We start from the raw sequence: 8096 nt of genomic DNA, 5'->3' as shown, positions 1-8096 counted from the left end.
AGCTGTTCTAGTTAATCTAAAGCAAACCTTCCTCCCTTGGCAGGGAATAAGGCCCCCTGCTAACACTCTTATGCTGCCCTCTGGCCATGCTGTATCACACATGATAAACAATTCCTAAGCGGAAAAACTATTGCCAGTTTGAAATGCTTTTTTTTAAAAAACAGGTTATCTAATAGATTTTCTTTTTTTTTCTTATCATTAATGACATTGCTTTTATAAACCTATTACTTTACCATTTCAATATCTGCTTTATACATTTTATAACACACAGCATGTGTTTTGAGAGATCTCTATGCAGTCTCCTAGGCCAGAGTTAAATAAAAAGGATCAGTTTCTTTCAAGTCACTGCTTTGAGGACAGAGCAGTTTAGAAATGAGAAGCTACCTTAACTCCCAACCAACTAAACTTCAGTCACCAGTTGAAACTACCTGCACATGTCAGTCTTATGAAGACTATCGCCAAGACAAACCACAGCAAAAAAAGTCCTTATTCACATTACTAATAACAGTTGATATTTTTAAAAATGAGTTTTAAAAAATCTAATTTACTTTTCACCATTTATCCAGTCTGTTTACGTTGTGCTTGTCATGCTGGTTGGGCAGTGAAACCAGAATGGCCTGTATATGTTTATAATAGAACTATTAAGGCGGATGGTTCAGAAGTCTGGAGATTTCATACAAGTGACTTAACACCCTAATTTGCACACTTGATGACTGTATCTAATCTTGTCACATGAAAGACAGCAAACGGCATGATTACCAGACAGAAGCCTGGCAAAGTTGCAGCCTAAAAAAAGTTTCAGGAATTCAGGAATCACCTCAGAGTGGTTCTGGCATCTCCCTGGGTCCGTGTACACATAATTCTGGGGCATATTTGGCTGCTCCTTGTCCTGGGCCAAGTAGAGGTCTGTGGTTGGGGTTACCACTACTCCTTGGTACTGGCTGCTGCTTGCCCTGTGCTGGGAAGGGGAACTAGATGCTTCCTGCCATCAACTGGGGGATGCTCTGGTTGGGATGCTGGCCCTTAGCTGAGTCTTGCTCTGGCTGCTCCTTGTCCCTTACTTCCAACCTATAGGGCGTGGAGGGTGGCTTAAGCCCCAGCTGTGGCTCCTGCTTCCTGTTACAGTTTACAGGCTGAGAGTGTCTCCTAAGGTCTCTAAATTAGGATTGACCTCCTGGGCTAAACAAAAACATAGCGCTAACTTGAAGGGTAGTGTGGAGTGGGGCTAGCTCCCACACTATGTCCTAATGTCCTAAAAGGGCATGGACATCTAGCATGGAGGTAGGGGTAGGCTCCAGGTCTCCTGCACACATGTTGCTGTCAACAGTGGGTGGCAGGAGACAGCAAGCACTGCTCCATTTTAGAGCAGCTGTTGAAAGCACCGCAGAGCATCCTGTGTCTCATTGTGCCCCGAACCAGTAAGGGTCCTCAGGCACCCTCTGCAGCATTTATTTACCTAGGTGAGGTCTGAGTGAATAATTGAAGACAGGTGGGAACCATCTGAACTTAACCTGAGTCATTACATACCTGGGGAAAGAGAAATGGGATATTTACAGTGCCACATTTTGGCCCTCCACATGGACGGGTGAATGACATGGATGAGAGCAAAAGGTGCATTATCTGGCAAGGAGAGTCGCACATCATCCACAGTCTTCCACATAGTGATTGGTGTGGGCCCTCTTCGGTTTTGGACCTGGCCAGACTGACTAGTACATAGTGCATCAGTTCTAGAAACTGGGTGGGTTTCTTCTAATCTGTGGTATTAGACTGCACCCTGATGACCTATAAAAGGACATCCTTTGTGCTGGATGAGGCTGAACATAGTGTCTACAGTGTAAGGCTAAGGTCCTGTCCACACCAGGAGCAGAACTGGCCTCTGAAGCTATTTATTTCCCACAAAATCTCTTCCATTTCTGCTGTTGTATCCTAGAAGTTAACTAACCCTCCAACAGTCCATCCCCATCCTGATCAGGGTGCACTGGGTCAGTCCTGGGAGAACACATTTTAAGTAGGGCTGTCAATCGATTAAAAAAATTAATTGTGACTAATCGCACTGTTAAACAACAATAGAATACCACTTATTTTAAATATTTTGATGTTTACTAGATTTTCAAATATATTAATTTCAATTACAACACAGAATACAAAGTGTACAGTGCTCATTTTATCTTTAGTTTTTATTACAAATATTTGCATTGTAAAAAACAAAAAAAATGTATTTTTCAATTCACCTCATACTATTACTGTAGTGCAATCTCTTTATCATGAAAATTGAACTTACAAATGTGGAATTATGTACAAAAAAACTACATTAAAAATAAAACATATGTAAAACTTTAGACCCTACAAGTAAACTTAGTCCTACTTCTTGTTCAGCCAATCACTCAGACAAACAAGCTTGGTTACAATTTGCAGGAGATAATCCTGCCTGCTTCTTGTTTACAGTGTCACCTGAATGTGAGAACAGGCATTCACATAGCACTGTTGTAGCTGATGCTGTAGCTGGTGCGTGCCCAATGCGCTAAAGATTCATACGTCCCTTCATGCTTCAACCATAATTCCAGAGGACATGCGTCTACGCGGATCATGGGTTCTGCTTGATAATGATCCAGAGCAGTGTGGACTGATGCATGTTCATTTTCATCATTTGAGTCAGGTGCCACTAGCAGAAGGTTGCTTCTCTTTTTTGGTGGTTTGGGTTCTGTAGTTTCCACATCACAGTGTTGCTCTTTTAAGACTTCTGAAAGCATGCTTCACACCTGTCCCTCTCAGATTTTGAATGGCACTTCAGATTCTTAAACTTTGGGTCACGTGCTGTACCTATTTTTAGAAATCTCACATTGGTACCTTCTTTGCATTTTGTCAAATCTGCCGTGAAGGTGTTCTTAAAACAAACATGTGGTGGGTCATCATCTGAGACTGCTATAACATGAAATATATGCAGAATGTGGGTAAAGCAGAGCAAGAGACACACAATTCTGCCCCCAAGGAGTACAGTCACAAATTTAATTGACACAGTCTTTTTTCAACAAGCATCATCAGCATGGAAGAATATCCTCTGGAATGGTGGCTGAAGCATGGAAGGAGCATACGAATGTTTAGCATATCTGGCATGTAAATACCTTGCAACGCCATCTACAAAAGTGCCATGCGAATGGCTATTCTCACTTTCAATGACGTTGTAAATAAGAAGCAGGCAGCAGCATCTCCTGTCAATGTAAACAAACTTCTTTGTCTTAGCAATTGGCAGAACAACAAGTAGGACTGAATGGACTTGTAGGCTGTAAAGTTTTACATTGTTTTGTTTTTGAGTGCAGCTATGTAACCAAAAAAACTGTATTTGTAAGTTACACTTTCATGATATAGAGACTGCACTTCAGTACAGTAACTCCTTGCTTAACGTTGTAGTTATGTTCCTGAAAAATGCGACTTTAAGCAAAATGCTGTTAAGCAAATCCAGTTTCCCCACAAGATTAATGTAAATACAGGGTTAGGGTCCAGGGAAATTTTTTTCACCAGACAGAAGACTATATTATATATACATGTATACACAGTATAAGTTTTAAACAAACAATTTAATACTGTACACAGCAATGATGATTGTGAAGCTTGGTTGAGGTGGAGGAGTCAGAGGGAGGGATATTTCCCAGGGAATGCCTTACTGCTAAATGATGAACTAGAACTCAGCTGAGTCCTCAAGGGTTAACACATTGTTAATGTAGCCTCATACTCTACAAGGCAGCACGAATGGAGGGAGGGGAGACAGCATGGCAGACAGAGAAAGACACACCTCTTGTGTGTGTGTGTATGAGAGAGAGAGAGAGAGATGTGCATTGCTCCTTTAAGTACACTGACTTCACTCTAAGTACATTGCCTTTTTAAGTAGATCAGCAAGTTGAGACAGCAGCTGCTCCCAGCAAGCTCCCTCCATCCTGAGCCCTGGCTCATCCCAGCCCTCCCCCACACCGCGCTCTATGGAGATGGGGTAAGCAGGGGACAGAAGCATGGGGGAGGGGGACACCCCGATATTAGCACCCTTCTTCCCTCCCCCCTGCACAGCAAGCAGGAGGCTCCTGGGAGCAGCTCCAAGGCAGAAGGCAGGAATAGCACATGACAGTATGGGAAGGGACAGCTGAACTGCTGGCAATTGATAGCCTGCTGGGTGGCTGCTGCATAGGGAACTTAGGGAGTGGGGAGCTGATGGGGGGCTGCTGGTTCACCCTGGTTCCAAGCCCCCACCAGCTAGCTCCAAAGGGCTGCTCTTTCTGCAAGCAGTGGACAAAGCAGGTGGCTGCCAAACAACGTTATAAGGGAGCATTGCACAACTTTAAATGAGCATGTTCTCTAATTGATCAGCAACATAACAACAAAGCCACATTAACCGGGATGACTTTAAGCGAGGAGTTACTGTACTTGTGTGAGGTGAACCGACAAATACTTCAGTTTATCTTTTTATAGTGCATATATTTCTAATAAATAATAATATAAAGTGAACACTGTGCACTTTGTATTCTGTGTTGTTATTGAAATAAATATTGAAAATGTAGAAAAACCCACAAATATTTAATAAATTTCAATTAGTATTCTATTATTCTATTATAAATGCAATTAATCATGATTAATTTTTGAGTTAATCACATGAGATAACTGCGATTAATTGACAGCCCTAATTTTAAGCAATGTGTCTTTTGACTTTCCATGTCCAACTACCAAGAAGCTGCCTATTCATTTAATGTTGATAAATGTGAAGTAATGCGCATTGGAAAGCATAATCCCAACTACACATATAAAATTATGGGGATCTAAATTAGCTGTTACCACTGAGGAAAGAGATCTTGGCATCACTGTGGATAGTTCTCTGAAAATGTCCACTCAATGTGCAGCAGCAGTCAAAAAAGGAAACAGAATGCTGTGAATAATTAAGAAAGGGATAGATAATAGGACAGAAAATATGTTGCCTCTATATAAATCCATGGTATGCCCACATCTTGAATACCGTGCGGAGATGTGGTTGCTCCATCTCAAAAAAGATATATTGGAATTGGAAAAGGTTCAGGAAAGGAGAGATTAATAAGACTGGGACTTTTCAGCTTGGAAAAAGAGATGGCTAAGGGGAGATATGATTGAGGTCTATAAAATCGTGACTGATGTAGAGCAATTAGATAAGGAAGTGTTGTTTACTACTTCTCATAACACAAGAACTAGGGGTCACCAAATGAAATTAATAGGCAGCAGGTTTAAAACAAATACAAGGAAATATTTCTTCATACAATGCACAGTTAACCTGTGGAACTCCTCACTATAGGATGTTGTGAAAACTAAGAGTATAACAGGGTCAAAAAAGAACTAGATAAATTCATGGAGAATAGGTCCATCAATGGCTATTAGCCAGGATAGGCAGAGATGATCTCCCTAGCCTCTGTTTGCCAGAAGCTGGGAATGAGAAACAGGGGATGGATCACTTGATGATTACCTGTTCTGTTCCTTACCTCGCACTGGGTATTGTCAGAAGACAGGATACTGGGCTAGATGGACCTTTGGTCTGATCCTGTAAGGCCATTCTTATGTTATGTACTTTTAATTGGCAATCAGATAAGAAACAAATATTCTCCCCAATCTAGGATGATTTAGCTGATTTATTTAGTGCCAGACTCAGCCTGCAGATGTGTGTGCCAGTTGTACTGATCTTGATGGAGCTGGTGTGCACATAGTCGAGTGTGGAATCTGGTTCTTAGGAACCTAAGGCACAGATCCCATAACATCCATTTTGTAAGCAATAAGACCATCTTAGCTTATCTTAAACAAATAAGTGTATGAAATAAAACAGAGAAGAAAAACTATTAGCAAATAAGAGAGTTGCAGGGAAAACAGACAGAAGAGTTTAGTGAAACCCACTAGGGACCTTAGACCTTGGCTGACTTCCAAAGTACTCTCTTAAATGAAATAAAAATTAGTTATACACAGTCATGGTTGGAAATCTCTGTTAAAAAATTATAATAAAAGAAGCTAAAATCTGAGCTGGCAGCAAAACCCGGCTGCACATCTCCCTCCAGAACGGCTGAACCAGTGAGATCATTAACAAGGTAAGATCACTACAGCAAAGCCATCTTTCATTAAAGGCCTGTAAACATTTCTGTTTTATCAATTGAGTGTCAGGGAGGTACAATTCAGCCATTAAACACAAACAAAACATGCTCCAAGTTGAAACTTAAGCCCATGCAAACAAATTTGTGTCTTGAAACCATTCTTTTAACAGATGTGTTTACAAATATTCACAAAGGTCATACTAAAGTTACTAAAAAGAAATAAAATATCCTCTGGAAATTTACTGATTTCAAGATCACAGTATATTGCTGACTAAATACAGATTCCTTATTTCAAGTTACATTTTGCATCAATATTTTTAAAGTTTTACAAGGGTAGGGCCAGATTCAGTGGTACACCCTGACTTTAAACCACTCCAGTGCCTTAAAACAGGTTTGTGGTGAGAACAGTGCAAATCAACCAGAGTATACTGGGGTACCTGGCCCTTGGATTTCATAATATAGTTTTACTCTGTTCCAGCACCTTTCAATAATTAATTGGTTCTGTAAAATGCACCTATTGAGAACTTCTAGGTACATGCACAGAAAGAAAATCACAGTTTAAAGTAACTGAACTGACATAATGTCAACAAACAAATCAAAACTCATGATACAACAAAACTTGGTCCTCTCTCTCAAACAAGAAACTTATCTCTCCTCCCTGCTCTTTCCCAAAAGCAACTCTTTCAGCAAACCAGCCTCCTAGTGAGGCAAAACATAAATGGGTCTTTCACAATGCCCTGAATATCAACAAACTTGGGTTCTGTTAAACTACTGAGGAAAGAAAATTCCAGAACCAATGGCCCTCATCCTCCCCTTCATCATCCTCCTTGCCCTCCCATCTACCCACCCTCTCTGCTTCTCTGAAACTGCTATGACAACCACTGCCTCAGTTTCCCCTTCAGCTTCCTTGTCTACATGTTTCATGCCTGAAATAAAATTGTACATTAATTGTTCTCCTAGATCCAGGTTTTGGCATTCCAGGGTGGCTGTGGTTTAATATTTCTTACCTGAAACCTTCCATGAGGCTTGCAGAGTTAGTTCTTCTCAGGAAGACTCTGCACTCAGAATCGCTGACAGTAAATGTTACTGTGCACAGCATCTCCGTTGTCCAGGGAAATCTCACAGAAAGCGAAGCCTTAGATGAGAAAGTGCTGACATTAGATGAGCTACCACCATCTGGTTATGACGTCTTTAACATTTCAGCCATTTTTAATGATACCACCTCAGATGTCATAGGCTTTCAGCTACAATTGACAGATCACAGTGGCAGCTTGGTTCCCCATAAAGCTCTAAGAGCCTGTACTATTTGAACAGATGCACCCAGAGTGAGCCCTTACTGGTGGCTTATCGCTTCCTGGTGACTGAGCTATATGATGGAAGTAAACAGCAGGTCACCAGAGAATGCCAACACTGAGCTAGAGAGAGAAGGAGAAACTTGCCAGAAGATTCCAAGCTACAACAGTGCAGCCTTCACCAACACTATGTGAACATTCAGATAATGCAACTGAGCCACTGGATTCTGGAGCCTCCTGGCTTCTTCACAAGTTTTTGCAAGTAGCTACTTTTTAAATCTCTTCCATGATGTAGGAATGTGCAAAAGTTCCAGTAACTGTTGGCTCTGGGAAGTCCATTCAAATGATTGGAAAGTCAGTTTGTACCAGGTATGTCCAGCAGCACATTTGCTGGATAAACCTGCTACTTTTGTCATTTAGAGTAGGAATTGGGGATGAAAATGCTACATCTTTTCACCTTGAGAGAACTGGGTTCAGATTTGGTTTATGTCACAATTATTCAGTAATTTGCTCTCAGTGTGGTACCAAATGTGCAAATACCGATATCTTAATGAACCCACTATTTAGTAAAAAGAACAGGAGTACTTATGCTACCTTAGAGACTAACAAATTTATTTGGGCATAAGCTTTCGTGGGCTAAAAACCCACTTCATCAGATGCCTGCAGTGGAAAATACAGTAGGAATATATATATATATATATATATATATATATATATA

The 8096-nt window shown here is 40.8% G+C and overlaps 1 pseudogene; it reads left to right on the top strand.

Annotated features, from left to right (window-relative positions):
• Nucleotides 1–8096, top strand: part of LOC116822267 (uncharacterized) — a 42723-nt pseudogene that overhangs the window by 9719 nt on the left and 24908 nt on the right.

Source organism: Chelonoidis abingdonii, chromosome 6 (genome assembly GCF_003597395.2).
Source record: "Chelonoidis abingdonii isolate Lonesome George chromosome 6, CheloAbing_2.0, whole genome shotgun sequence".
In the NCBI taxonomy this organism is placed as follows: domain Eukaryota; kingdom Metazoa; phylum Chordata; order Testudines; family Testudinidae; genus Chelonoidis; species Chelonoidis abingdonii.
The sequence above is the reverse complement of the archived record's forward strand: the minus strand, read 5'-3'. Positions and strand labels throughout refer to the sequence as shown.